We start from the raw sequence: 16015 nt of genomic DNA, 5'->3' as shown, positions 1-16015 counted from the left end.
AGTTCTGTGCATTTATGATTCACTTTAGTTTGGATTCTGTTGAGCATGAAGGAAAGTAAGTACAAATGTGAATTGTTTACTTGCTTTTAGAAATGTATTGCTCTTTCTAGAGCACCCATCAGCAGTGCCCCTGAACACCTCTACACATACGATTTCAGCAAGCGCACAACACATTTCAGTTTGAAGTCCTATGTTCTTCCCAGTGATGGAAGTGAATTGGTAGGCAGGATCGGATTTAGGGGCAGGCAACTGCCTGGGATGCCAGGCATGGGGGAGAGGGTACTGGGCTTGGGGTGCTGTTTTTGTTGTTAGCGACAAAAGGGAAAATAGAATGTCTGAAGTAACATGTTTCAGGTATTCTGTACGTGGATTCATTTTTCACAGTTCAATTTCTTAATGTTAGTACATTTCAGTTATTTTAAAATTAAAAAGTTTCTATAAGCTCAGAGGAAACAATTTTTATTTGCTTATATATGGCATGAATAAATATAGACATAGATCCTAGTCTGCAAATTTATCGTCTTATAGACAAGGATAAATCATGAATGCAAATCATGCATCAAAGTCATGAAATGGGCTACAAATGCCATAAGAAGCCAAGAAGGCCAATGGCATTTTGGGATGTATAGGTAGGGGCATTGCCAGCAGATGGAGGGACGTGATCGTTCCCCTCTGTTCGACATTGGTGAGGCCTCATCTGGAGTACTGTGTCCAGTTTTGGGCCCCACACTACAAGAAGGATGTGGAAAAATTGGAAAGAGTCCAGCGGAGGGCAACAAAAATGATTAGGGGACTGGAACACATGACTTATGAGGAGAGGCTGAGGGAACTGGGGATGTTTAGTCTTCAGAAGAGAAGAATGAGGGGGGATTTGATAGCTGCTTTCAGCTACCTGAAAGGGGGTTCCAAAGAGAATGGCTCTAGACAGTTCTCAGTAGTAGCAGATGAGAGAACAAGGAGTAATGGTCTCAAGTTGCAGTGGGGGAGATTTAGGTTGGATAGTAGGAAAAACTTTTTCACTAGGAGGGTGGTGAAACACTGGAATGCGTTACCTAGGGAGATGGTGGAATCTCCTTCCTTAGATATTTTTAAGGTCAGGCTTGACAAAGCCCTGGCTGGGATGATTTAGTTGGGGATCGGTCCTGCTTTGAGCAGGGAGTTGGACTAGATGATCTCCTGAGGTCCCTTCCAACCCTGATATTCTATGATCCTATGATTCTAAGAAATAAGATACTCAAAAGTTTAACAAATGCGTAGGGGGTGCTGAAGATGCTCCTCATCTGGGGCGCCATTTCATGTAGGGCCAGCCCTGTGGGTATATCAGCTGCAAATATGCATCTCAAATTCAGTGCTATATTGTGGCTTCATTGTGTCTGTGGATTCTGGCATTATGTAGGGTGTTATTTTAGTCAATTAAAACATATGACGGACTCAGGAATTATTTTTAATTATTTCACTTCCTTCCTCTGCATAGGTTACTTTGTCTGCATTGACATTTTCAGAGATAAACCAGATGAGTGTACCTTAAAGATTAGGCAAGCAGTTATAAAACACATATAGCAAAATATATCATTAGCTAATTTAACTTATAGCTTTCCTTACCTAATGTACAATAATACAATACAATAGTCAAATCAAGGTTATAACTGAAATATAATCAATAAATCAATGGTTCAATTTATCTGGCTTGCCAATTACTACAATAAGTAATTAAATCAATTCATAATGACTATGGTAAGGAACATAATTCTCTTAATATTTCACAGGAAGGGTTGGGAGAGAAGCTGTTCCCTTGTAGTCATTTAGCTAAATGTCTGTTAACGGCAAAGGCTATTCTTTGCCTTCGTTTTAACGAAATATAGCCTTTAAAATGATTTTCTGGTAGCTTCCTCCTTTGGCTTCTCTGTCCTGTTAAGCTTCTCTGTTCACAGAAATCATATCAAGCTTTCATCTGTCTAGTTTATTTCCCCATCATTCTTTAGCTCCACATCTTTATCTTTCTGGCAGTATTGCACAGATACAAAATGATTTCTAGGATCCCACATTTATAGCAGCTTTGGAATGACACTCGTTTAACCCAAAGGTCTCTTCATGTTAGTGTCTATTTGGGAAACAGTGACACAAAAAGAGAGAACACACACACAAGATTCAAACATCCTCAACTGGTTATACAGAAGGATTTTCACACCTTCTTCTCCTCAAAGGCTTTCGCCCATGTGATTGGTCTTAGTTTGGAACTAAGTTGATATTTACTGGTATGTAAATGAAAAATGAACATGAAGCTTTTTGTATGCATGGTGGAAGCTTGTTCTCCTCTCTCTCTCTCTCAGTTGTAGACTTCGAGCTTATATTAGCTGATAGTCAGAGTCCTTCACCTTTTCTTCTTTGGATGGCTGGTTCAGAGAAGAAAGCAAGATACAATTTCAGGTGTTGCCATCAGTGCAAGAGAGACTCTCCCCCACCCCCCTTCCTTCCACATGGTTACAGTCTTTTGTGGAGATTAGTGTCCCCTTGCTCCACCTCAGGGACCATCCTGATATCTTCAAAGGACAATTAGGTATTACAGCCTGATCATCAATCACCTGGCTTCTTGATCTTGAAGACACATTGAAGATTCCAGGTTAAGGTGTACATGGCTTGCAACTATTAGCTGATGTCTCTTGAACACGGGATGCAAGAAAGTGCCATATAATAAGGAGAGGGTAGAGAAACTTCTGCTTAGGCCCAAGACATAAATGTTTTACTTATTTAAATAAAATTAATGACTTGTCAGCTTTGCATGTCAGTCATCCTCACATCCTTGTGACAGTGAATTAATTATGACACTGGGAAAGTAAGCCTAAGAGGTGGCATCAGAATCCAGGCAAGTGGATGACCTTACCCAATATTGCCATGTCTCATGATTTTATGATGATGCAGGTGTTTTTACTTGTCTCATTAAAACAAATTTTCCCTTATTCAAATGGCCACCATCTCCCTTAATGGGGGCTGAAACCAACAAGATGGCCACCATTTCATTATAGTCTCTCTGCATGTGAAAGTGAGGCTGGCCTTAATAAAGTTGGCTGCTATCTCCCATTGTTTTAAAAGAGATTGAAGCCATTCACACAGGCAAAATATAACGATTCAGGCTGCTGGACAGGACACAGGGACTGTGAGGAGCAGCTCAGACACTGTAAAAGGTGAATGAGGAGACTGAAGGGGAGCAGGGCCATAGAGGTTGCAGGGGGATGTAGGGTGGGGGGTGGGTTGCAGAGATCAATAGGAGGAGATAGAATGACATACTCTCAGCCTAGGGGCAGTGGTACGTCAGCTGGGGAAGGCAGTGTTGCAGAGCTGCCAACTTGCAAAATGATTGTGGGATTTTGTCAAGGGTTTTGGAGCCTGCAAGAGGAGCTGCAGGAGGACCTGTCATGATGTCGCTAGAAGCTTCTGCACTCCTGTGATTTTCCAGGGTTGGGCAGAGTGTTGCATAAGAACCTGAGGGTAAGGGCAGAAACACGCCCTGCCTTCATGTATAGTCCTATAGCTGAGAGAGGGTCCTGGAACAGCGGAGTCAGGGAAAAGCAGCTGTAGATTCTAGGGTGCCAAACATTTCCTTGCCTCCCACTGCACTGGGACTTCTCCATTTGGAATCCAGGCAGAGGAGAAGCCTAGGAGGCAGGGGATGGGGAAGAATCAGGGAGTGGTGCTACTGGTTATGGAGAAGGGAGAAACCCAAGGGGAGTGAGGTGTGGAGACAAGACAGTAGTAGGAGATGGATGGCAGTTCCCCTATCTTAGGGGTGAGAAGAGGATAAGTAGAGTCTTCATCTGAGCAGCCAAGGAGGTGTGTGCATTAAAGGTTGACTTTTCAATCTGAAATTATCACCGACAAACTGGCAGAGGAATAGAGGGGAGTTAAAAGTCATGACAGACTAAAAACATGATTTCACAATGTTTTTAAAATCTCATGTTTTTAAAATGGGTCCAATCATTTTTTTTTCTTTTTTGGATCTGAGTCATGAATCTAGTGCATCTCTCACAGCTGGCAATACCACTTACCCTAATATCCTTTGCCTACAAGCCAGAAAGCTGCTTGAAACTTCTCCTAGTAACTCTAGCTTTCATTAAACATTTGGCCTTCTAAAATTACCCAGGCCTAAATCCAATTATCAGTGTTTTTCTGAAAGAATGTAGCTTTTTGTTGATATATTAAAAGTTTCTAGGTTTGATGACTGCTGTGCTTTCTTCTCAAGGCTGCAGACAGACAGAATGAAGCAGCTCCAGGAGAAGTGTTTGCTAACTTTTGACAATTTAAAATATGCCCATTTTCCACTATGAACCATTTTTGTAGAAGCATCCAGCTGATGTATTCTATGCACCATAGCTGGACTCATTTGAAGACTATTTCACAGCAATAAGGTTCACTAAAGATGCAAATAACAGAATGTCAAATATTTTAGGAGATGGGACGATCTCTTGATGGAGAGGCAGTGAAAGTTATTAAGGAAATAGGAAGAAGATTTTAATTTAAACACAGGGCCAGGAAAATAAGTTGATTCTATTTAAAATGACTCAGTGATATATAACTCAACAACAACTATATTGTAACCTCTCCAGAGCAGGGACTGTCTTGTAGTAGGTGTTAGTACATTGGCTGCCACTATGGGCCCTTACCCTGATTGAAGTCTCTGGTAGTACTGCAATAAAAATAAATATTAAACACCTATGAGGCTGAGTCTTTTGAAACCATGCTTTTGTGAGCAGTCCAACTGACCTCAATGCCACTCCTCACTTGAGTAATAGCTAGTCATATGAACAAGGATTTGCAAGACCTTAGCCAACATTTTCAAAAGTGATAGCAATTTGGACAATCATTTTTTGGGTATTCTACATGAGACACACTAAAGGGACCTGATATTTTTTAGAAGTACTAGTAGCCACCCTCTGAGAATCAGGCCTCTTTCAGGTATCCCAATAATTAAGCCTTACTAATTTAGACACCCAAATCACTAGTCACATCCAGGGGCGTGCGCAGGAATTTATAATGTGACTATTTTTGGAGGGGCATGTTCTGTGCCCCCACTGAAGCCACATGGCTGGAGGAGTTCTGTGCCCCACACTGATTATTTGGGGAGCACGCAGCTCTGATTGCTCCCCCTTGTACATGCCCCTGGTCACATCTGAAAAGTTAAGTCTCGGTGTTTCCGTATATGTTAAGTGAACGTACGCTTGAACAAACCCTGAAGGTTTGGCAACATAGTTGTTAGAGTAGGAGAGTAGTAGGAGAGAATGTTCCTAAGTGTTTGGAACTTTTTTATTTGCAGGTGTGTTCCAATTAGTTGTTCCTTCCAACAGAGAAAGAATGCAGCATCCACTCTTGGGTTATCTATCTCAATAATCCATCTGAAATTAAGGAGGGGGGGAGTTGTCTGCTTAATTAGGTCTTTAGAGATATTATAGTGATACTAATGTTTAAATATCACTTGATTTACTATCCACCAAGAAGACTATTTGGCAAGTGACTTAATATTTACTCACCATAAGGTGATGAAAAGAACATTACTGGTGGAATATGCAGTCACTGACACTTGGATTAGTCTAGGCATATTGTACATACCTCTGGAGTATGGCTAATTAAGAGTAGACAGGAAACAGAGGTACTTATGCTGTCACTGCACATCACTATTAAGACAAGCCTAACCATCACCCTGTACTGTTCATTACTGCTTCACAACTCCAACAATCCTCATAATAGTATCTATACCACAGAAACAACTAATCACAATTAAACTAACAGTTTGGTAGTTCAGCTTGTACATCATTTTCTTTAAAAAACTTGGATCAAACAAACGTATTCCTGAAGTGAACTAGAGAAAAACAAAACCACTGCCCAAAATGAAACTGCCTCTGTGGTACCAATAGTCATAATATGTTTTGGGGCATGCTACTTGGATTTTTGGTTGGTAAATCACGATACAAAAGATTGATCTTGCTGGTTGGTTTTATTTTAGACCAGTTTCTTTCATCCCAGTGCTGTTTCTTATCCAAATATCATTTGTAAAGGAACCATTCTATTCTTTTTATTTTTACCCTTTTCCCAAATAAAAACCATAAATGCCACCTGAAAAATTTCAGAGTTAACAACTGAACAGGACTTGCTATGATTATGTGCAACTGTAATCACTCGCAAAGCCTAGCTGAAGGGTAAATATTTTTTTTAGCAGTGCAAGGTACTTTGCTTGCCTATTGAAATGGCCATCATTACCTCTACAACAAGCCAGCTGCAAGCTCAGTTTCAGTGATAGGAAAGGAAAGGGGCGGATTTTATTAATCAGTCTGGAGCTTTAGGTCCCTCGTGCAATTAAATAACATTACCACGGAATGTATAGTATTACCTAAGCTTCCCTGTACTTATATTATGAATTTGGAGGTAACATTATAGTTACTGCACACAAATGCAGTGGTTTTGTGAGTGACCACAGTAACACTGTTACCCAGAAAATAGATTGGGATCAGACCTACAAGGGCAGTTCTCCATTCTGGGCTCAGTAAAACTCCAAGACAATATTATCAGTTTAGAGAATAGTCTCCCTGCTGAATTGGTGGAAGCCACATAATCTTCAAATAGCTCTAATGCATAAAATATTAGAAAATATAGGGCACAATCTTACATTGGTCAAACTGATGGACTACATTACCTAAATCCTTTCTAGCTCTAGTTTCTAATATTCCTTAATCTAAATCAAGAATGTTAATTTAGCTATGTCAGTAACCTAGGTATTTGTCTGCACTTAGCAATACACTATAGTCACAGGAACCATTGCCAACTGCAACAATCTTGCAATCAATTGCATTGGAAACATGGGCATTCGTTTTAAAAAAAAATATTTTCTATTATACTGAAAGTACTGTATAGATTACATATGTCTATATTGAAGTCAAAATGGAACTTGATCACTAACATAAATATCTGTGCTAGTTGGCAACTTAATGGTTAATTTGCCCATTCCCAGGAGTTAAAGCTTTTTGCTTTCAGCCTCCAGCTAGTTATCTTATTATTTGTAGTCTGGTAGCGTCCACAATGGACTCTGTGCTGTCCTCACACATTAATTGATTGTGAGCTCTTTGGGGCACGGACTCTGTCTCGCTAAGACCCCAGTCTCACACTGGGCTCGGCTAGCATGGATTCCTGTGCCCATGTAGAATCCCATTGAAATCAAGGAAGCAGGGGATCCATGCTAACAGTTCCAAGTACAGGACTCAGGCCTAAAATGGTAGCAATCAAGACCATTCCAACAAGGCATAAGCAATCTAAGGGGGAAAAATAAGATATGACCTAAATCAAACATTTTGGAGGTTCAAAAGAGTTCATTTAATTTGTTTCCATGCTTTTTCAATTATCAAGCTCTTCGTCATCCTAGATACAGTGTATCCTATTTAGCCAGAAATAGGGTGCATTAAAACTGTCATGAAAGAGCTGGTTCACATGAGATTTAGAGGCTCAATTTGGGTTCAATTTTAATTTGGGGGAATGTACAGGTTCTTGCAGTCTTACAAAAAATGATTAAGGGATTTTGTTGCATACATGGCATAAGTTTAGAGTGCATCTACCTATAATCCACTTCACATCAACTTAGTAGTATTTTATGAGAACTTCAAACTTTCAAAAAACTATTGCAAGCCTATCTTTGTATGAAAATTTTATACAGGGCTGTTTATTGTATATGGGCAGATTAAACCAGTGGGATGGAAATAGCTTTTCAACTTTTCCAGACAGTTGAGTTTTTTAATATTGATTTCTTCACCTCTCTCTATTGTAGGTGTCATTTCATGACGTTACAGGTACAAAGGGTCTGATTCTGTGAGATGCTGAGTACCCTCAATCCCTGCGGTAGTAAAAGATGCTCAGCATCTCATTGCTTCAGGCCCTAATAGTGGTAACAATGAAATGGTTTTGCAGTATTTTAACTATGACTTAACTGAGTTTAATTTCCTGAGTGACTGAATTGGGAGTGACTGTAGATACAGATTTCAGACAAAGCAAGAGTAGTCAAAATATCTGTAAATTCCTCTGTCTATCACCATTTAATGTGTTATATGTTGCTCTTTTCATTTTGTGGAGATTGCAAGCTTGGTTTCATTCGTAATGTGCCATTATGATATGTATGCTTTACTTGAGATTTTATGCTGCTAGAAATAAATTAAAACTAAAGTAAGTTGAAGTTTATAAAATGATTATACTTCTGTACCTTCCTGACATTTACAAGCATTTCAATAGAGATTAAAATCTCTGAGGAGAATCTCAGGTGGCCAAAACGCCACTTCAAAATGAATTAACCTTCTTGAGCCCAGTTTTAGCTTTAGTGCTGTCAAGGTTCCTCCCCCACTCTGAACTCTAGGGTACAGATGTGGGGACCTGCATGAAAAACCTCCTAAGCTTATCTTTACCAGCTTAGGTCAAAACTTCCCCAAGGTACAAAATATTCTACCCGTTGTCCTTGGACTGGCCACTACCACCACCAAACTAATACTGGTTACTGGGGAAGAGCTGTTTGGACGCGTCCTTCCCCCCAAAATACTTCCCAAAACCTTGCACCCCACTTCCTGGACAAGGTTTGGTAAAAAGCCTCACCAATTTGCCTAGGTGACTACAGACCCAGACCCTTGGATCTTAAGAACAATGAACAATCCTCCCAACACTTGCACCCCCCCTTTCCTGGGAAATGTTGGATAAAAAGCCTCACCAATTTGCATAGGTGACCACAGACCCAAACCCTTGGATCTGAGAACAATGAAAAAGCATTCAGTTTCTTACAAGAAGACTTTTAATAAAAATAGAAGTAAATAGAAATAAAGAAATCCCCCCTGTAAAATCAGGATGGTAGATATCTTACAGGGTAATTAGATTAAAAAACATAGAGAACCCCTCTAGGCAAAACCTTAAGTTACAAAAAAGATACACAGACAGAAATAGTTATTCTATTCAGCACAATTCTTTTCTCAGCCATTTAAAGAAATCATAATCTAACACATACCTAGCTAGATTACTTACTAAAAGTTCTAAGACTCCATTCCTGGTCTGTCCCCGGCAAAGACTACAGACAGACACACAGACCCTTTGTTTCTCTCCCTCCTCCCAGCTTTTGAAAGTATCTTGTCTCCTCATTGGTCATTTTGGTCAGGTGCCAGCGAGGTTACCTTTAGCTTCTTAACCCTTTACAGGTGAGAGGAGCTTTCCCCTGGCCAGGAGGGATTTCAAAGGGGTTTACCCTTCCCTTTATATTTATGACAAGTGCACTGTAGATCACAATTTTGCATTCCTGTAATTTTCTGTTTATGGCACTTTGAACGAAGTACCAGATTCTATTTTGATATCCTGACAGCCAAATTCTGCCACTGACTCTCTCTGTGTGTGTGGGGGGGCTCCTTGGCTTCCATATACATGAATCATACACTATTCAAAACCCACCATTATGCATGAGTGTCACCAGATGGGCTGGGATAAAATGCTCAGAAAGGCAAAACAATAGCTTGAAAAAAGTCACCACTGAAAAAAAATTGCTCCTACTGTTATTAGGTGTGAGGGGAGGGCCCTGGTTGCATTACTGAGCTCAGTCAACTATCAAGACAGCTTACTTCACAATTTCATCTCAAAGCCACATTAAAAATGCTGGTTAGTCAAGTTCCCCATTTTCTGAAGTAGTTGAGTTTCTCAGACAGTATGTCAGACATGCTCTTACTAAGGAACAGTGGCAACAGGTGGTGTGGGATTGATGGTGCAAACGCTTCCTCAGCTCTTGTCCCCTAACTCCCCTACTCTACTTGCGCTATATTGATGACATCCTCATCATCTGGACCCATGGAAAAGAAGCTATTGAGGAATTCCACCATGATTTCAACAATTTCCATCCCACCATCAACCTCAGCCTGGTCCAGTCCACACAAGAGATCCACTTCCTGGACACTACAGTGCTAATAAACAATGGTCACATAAACACCACCCTATACCAGAAACCTACTGACCGCTATTCCTACCTCCATGCCTCCAGCTTTCACCCTGACCACTGTCGATCCACTGTCTACAGCCAAGCTCTGCGATACAACCACATTTGCTCCAACCCCTCAGACAGAGACAAACACCTACAAGATCTCTATCAAGCATTCTTACAATACGCACCTGCAGAAGTGAAGAAACAGATTGATAGAGCCAGAAGAGTTCCCAGAAGTCACCTACTACAGGACAGGCCTAACAAAGAAAATAACAGAACGCCACTAGCCGTCACCTTCAGCCCCCAACTAAAACCCCTCCAATGCATTATTAAGGATCTACAACCTATCCTGAAGGATGACCCAACACTCTCACAAATCTTGGGAGACAGGCCAGTCCTTGCCTACAGACAGCCCCCAACCTGAAGCGAATACTCACCAGCAACCACATACCACACAACAGAACCACTAACCCAGGAAGCTATCCTTGCAACAAAGTCCGTTGCCAACTGTGCCCACATATCTATTCAGGGGACACCATCACAGGGCCTAATAACATCAGCCAGACTATCAGAGGCTCGTTCACCTGCACATCTACCAATGTGATATATGCCATCATGTGCCAGCAATGTCCCTCTGCCATGTACATTGGTCAAACTGGACAGTCTCTACGTAAAAGAATAAATGGACTCAAATCAGATGTCAAGAATTATAACATTCATAAACCAGTCGGAGAACACTTCAATCTCTCTGGTCACGCAATTACAGACATGAAAGTTGCGATATTACAACAGAAAAACTTCAAATCCAGACTCCAGCGAGAGACTGCTGAATTGGAATTCATTTGCAAATTGGATACAATTAACTTAGGCTTGAATAGAGACTGGGAGTGGCTAAGTCATTATGCAAGGTAACCTATTTCCCCTTGTTTTTTCCTACCCGCCCCCCCCTTCCTCAGACGTTCTTGTTAAACCCTGGCTTTGTGCTGGAAATGGCCCACCTTGATTATCATACACATTGTGAGGAGAGTGATCACTTTAGATAAGCTATTACCAACAGGAGAGTGGTTTTTTTGGGGGGTGGGGTTTTGGGGTGGGAGAAAACCTGGATTTGTGCTGGAAATGCCCACCTTGATTATCATACACATTGTAAGGAGAGATTTCAGAGTAACAGCCGTGTTAGTCTGTATTCGCAAAAAGAAAAGGAGTACTTGTTGCACTTTAGAGACTAACCAATTTATTTGAGCATAAGCTTTTGTGAGCTACAGCTTAGCTCACGAAAGCTTATGCTCAAATAAATTGGTTACTCTCTAAGGTGCCACAAGTACTTCTTTTCTTATTGTAAGGAGAGTGATCACTTTACATAAGCTATTACCAGCAGGAGAGTGGGGTGGGGGGAGAGAAAACCTTTTGTAGTGATAATCACCCATTTTTTCATGGTTTGCATGTATACAAACGTCTTCTGTACTTTCCACAGTATGCATCCGATGAAGTGGGTAGCTCACCAAAGCTTATGCTCAAATAAATTGGTTAGTCTCCAAGGTGCCACAAGTCCTCCTTTTCTTCTTGGCAGATAGACAACTCAGATCTGCCTCCCCTAGTTTATTTGGATCAACTCTCACATGGCCCTCAGAACGCTATATGAAATGAAAGCTCCTTCTTCGTTATAACAGGAAATGTGATCAAGAGCAGTTTAACTCACAGTTTAACTCTGTTGGGGCTTCTTGAGATCCCTGCCTTACTCCTATGGAACTGGGTAACAAATTGTATGCAATCTGGTTAAGGACTGCCCTCTTTATCATTTTGATGGTGGATGGATGCATTTTATGTTTCCTGATGCTGCTGTTCTGATGATGTAGCCACTGTACTTACCCAACATATAATTCATTCTTTGTGCCATCAGAAGCCATACACCAGAAGAAGTAAACTTTCCAAGGTGGTAAAGCGACAATGCTAAGCCATTAGTTGGGAAGATCTTATCTTGGGGCTCCAGCTAAGTTACAAAACATGTTTTACTAGCAGGCCAATGCAGGGAGCCAGCAGATGAAAAGGACTATAAACAGGTAAAAAGACTCTCCTGTTTCAGACCAAGAGCTGTTGTTGGACAGCTGTCTGAGGGAACAAAAAGACACACACAGAGACACCCGCTGGAGTGCCTGAAGAAGTTAGGTCTTTCTAGGCTTCCATCAGGAGATGGTAAGTCTCTAGGTAAAATAGACATAAAGGCAGGCTGCTTGTTGTTTTAAAATCTGTTATGCTTTATTCCTACTGTTAAGATTAGAGAATACTTTGGTTTAAGAAGGGTGGCTGATCAGTAGTGATCACTGCTGGTCACCAACTTCTGAAAGGAAGACCTGCAGGTGCCGCACCCAGTCATATCTACTTGGTAAGCACAGTGGAGTCACATGGTACTGCAGCCCAAGATCTAGTATAAGAGTCGGAGAATTGTTTGATTCCATCCCAGGAGAGGTAAAGGCACAAGGCCTGACACCTGAGGGGGTAAATGCTGAGCAACTAGAGAGGGGACAGAGATGCAGTTAGCCCTAGCTCCCTCGGAAAGATATTAGAAATCCGGGGCCAGATCTGCAAAGGTACTTAAGTGCCTTTTTTGATTCCAATAGGAGTTAGGTGCCTAAATACTTTGGAGCATCTGGAACTCAGTTCCTAGTCCCTTTGTGAAAAGAATCACAAAAAAGCTTTATTACCTAAGACAGTAGGAGAGTGGGATTCAGCTACAAAATGGGGATAATGGTAGTTACACATCGTTGAGTAGTGCTTTGAGATCTAGGGATCACAGATGTTATTTAAGAGCGCCGATGCGTTTTGAGTTCAACTGCAGTGCGACTGCTGGAGAGTAACAGAAAGTTCTTGTGTGTCTTAGACTTCAAACATACGTAAACATAGGTCCAATCCGCCAATTCCTATCCAGTTGCCATTTTGGTATCAAAAAGCATGGTTAACCGTGTCAATAAGAGAATTGGGGGTTGGATTCACCTTAACAATTATTAACTAGAAACCTTTATATACAAGGAGCAAAATATTTCAATCATGCTTATCATACCAAAAATAAATATTGAAAAACCCCATCCTGGTCACTGAATTACTCTGCCATGATTCCAAACTAGGTCATCTGTACAAAAGAAGCACAACCTAAAACTAATTGAATGAAAAATCCTTTCCAAAAGAAAAAAAAAAACATTGATTTTGCTCCTATTTTATGCAGCACTCGCAGCCAAAACAAAATCAGGTCAAATGGCAAATAGCTGTGTATGTGTGTGCACGTGCTGGAAAATACTTTTCATTTCTAGACTATCCAATGTATTTAATTATTATTAATTCATGATAATTGAAGTGGGTTCAATTCACACAGATGTGACTACTCATTTTGCTTTTCCTGCGGAGGTCTTTAAGTCAACAATCTCAAAGTATGCGAGGGCATGAGTTTCACATGCAAATGTTGGCATTTCAGTGAGAAGTAGTTCAATTGCCAATGTGAAAAATAGACCCTCACCAGTACGGTTGTACCACATCTCCTCCTCTCTCTTTTTGTTCTTGTTTTTTGCTCGACACTTGCATCTAGAAGTGCTATTTTATGCTCTTCGGAATTTGCATGTATGGCTAGGAAGCACAATAAGCCGGAACAGATTGATAGATATTGCTGTCCTTTCGACTGAGAAGCGAATGCTTGATGCAGCTCCCCTCAAGGAAATAATAAATAGATTTGCAAAACAACACGAGGCACCAACTTTTACTGCCTGTCCCCAAATTACAATATTAAATTATGTGCTAAAAAGGTATTAGGAGCAGAAGCTTTGGGAAGAACCATACATACATCCAGCTTGAATTAGCATATAGATAAGCAGAAATCTCAGATGAAGAAGAGCCAACATGCTGCCTTGTCAACAAATTCCATCAAACTGTTGGCCTGTGCATGGAGACTAACCTCTTTTTCTGAAGTTTGGGGGGGAAGTGGGCAATGTTTAGCTACAAATATGAAAATATGAATTCAGTCAACGGCTTTAAATTCCCCCGACCTGTGCCTTAGAGGGTCAAATATGCCAAGAGCCCCAAACTGCCTTCCAGGCAAGCCAAGAAACTCACATTCCCCCGCCAGCTTGTGTCCACAGCAGAGAAGGATCAGGCCTCTGAGAGAAAGGACAGATTAACCATGAGGCACATAACCCTGTGCCTAAGGTCCCTAACTTAGAGATCATCTGATGTACATGAAAACCTGACCTGCCATTGCTGCCACCCCTTTGCACAGGCAGGACAAAGGAAGTCCTGATCTCTTACCTGGCTGCCCCTTCTCAGGCATGTTGCCCTTATAACCATCACTCTAAGCAATCGTCTCATGTGAGGATATTGCTAGGGGTCAGTTGTCTTGGTCCACCCGTACTAGGGCAGACATCACTTGTAGCCAACTTTATTTAAACAGGGTTTTGAGTTCCCCCCTCCAGCTCTTTCTTTCATGCTGGGGGAAGGAAGAGATGAAACTCTGGAGTGCAAGACCTCGGCTTCTTACTGTATTGTATTTGGTTTCATGGAAAGAGTTGGCTACTATTCCACTCTGATGATGAATCAGACTAAATGCTGATTTCTTGAAAATCCTAAGGGGAAAAGCACTGTGAATTTGGGACTGGATAGGAATAAGAAAAAAACAGGGCCAGTCACATGCCATTTATCATTTTCCCCATGTTGCTACACTCACTCCTTGTATACCACATTAAATCTTGGAATAGAGATAAACCATCTGTAAAATGCACCGTCAGGAGTTCAAGCTAAAGGTCATAATTAATGATTTTGCAATCTCAGCACTTTGTGTGTGCATTTTAATAGTGCTGCGTGAAAAATAATTTTATTTTAACTTTCATTGTTGTCGCCTAAAACTCCTTTTTTTGTCGTGTAGGTGGAGCAGCTGCAGAAGCAGCAAATGCAGGGACCAACCAACACTGACAATATTTCTACAGTTTTGACTGGGCTTTGTCTTCCCTGTGGTGATTGGCTGTTTCCTCCAAACTTCTCCCATCCCCTTTTCTTATGGTTTCTTCAACCCAGTCTCACTTCCCACCTGCTCCTCACATCCTTCTCCACTCCATCTTCTTGCCTACTGTGTTTCCCTCCCTTTGCCAGTCTTTCCATTTAGCTCTCTTCAAACTAATTGCGACCCCCAAACAACCAAAAGAAACCACAGCTATCATGGAACTAACGTGATGGTTGCAGCCATTGCTCTCCGCTATGTTCTATCCCTTTCCCCTCCCCTTTGTCTGTCTTGTATATTTAGATTGTAAGCTCTTTGACAGAAGGGACTGAATAGACAGTGTGTTTGTACAGCACCTAGCACCATGGGGCCCTAGTCTTGGTTGGTCACTAGCCAGTACTCTAATAAACATGATTAATAATAATCATAATTCTCCCCTAGCAGCAGCACACACAACACCTGCATTAAAACATTCTGCCTTTAAAAAGGCAAGTGTATAACAGCAGATTAAACAAACTGTGCTTCTGCGAATTAGCTGGTCTTGAATTGTCTTTAGGGTTATATCAGACACTTTAGTTGGTTGTTTGTAGAATAATTTAAACTAAAGGGGAAAAAGGAAACAAAATTGGGAAAGGCTTGAATTACACTTATTGAAACATTCAAATAACAATATATCACCACACTGCTTCCTTTCCGTAGATTAAGTATACTAATTACTACATTAATTATGTTCCCCACCAAAACAAAATTATGTGGAGATTCTTATAGGATATTAAAATAGCCTTAGACCTTGTTGCAATAAAACTGACCTGCTGAAATAAAATCAGGAATGAAATCATGAGACCAGTCTTCATTGCGGAGAGAAAATAAACTTTTATAAAGCCACCCTTGGGAAATGCTGTGATGAGTTAGAAATTAGATTGAATTTGTACTGTAATACCCTCAGAATTACCAGAATCCCTGAAGACTGGGAAGGTAATGACATAGCTGTTGTTTTACAAAGGATACTCTAATCTTCTGTTCAGACACTCACAAAACAGAAGTAGAGTACTCAAAGAAAAGGTAAC

The sequence above is a fragment of the Lepidochelys olivacea genome, assembly GCF_965140295.1.
Source record: "Lepidochelys olivacea isolate rLepOli2 genome assembly, chromosome: 9".
Lineage (NCBI taxonomy): Eukaryota > Metazoa > Chordata > Testudines > Cheloniidae > Lepidochelys > Lepidochelys olivacea.
Note: the sequence above shows the minus strand (reverse complement) of the source record.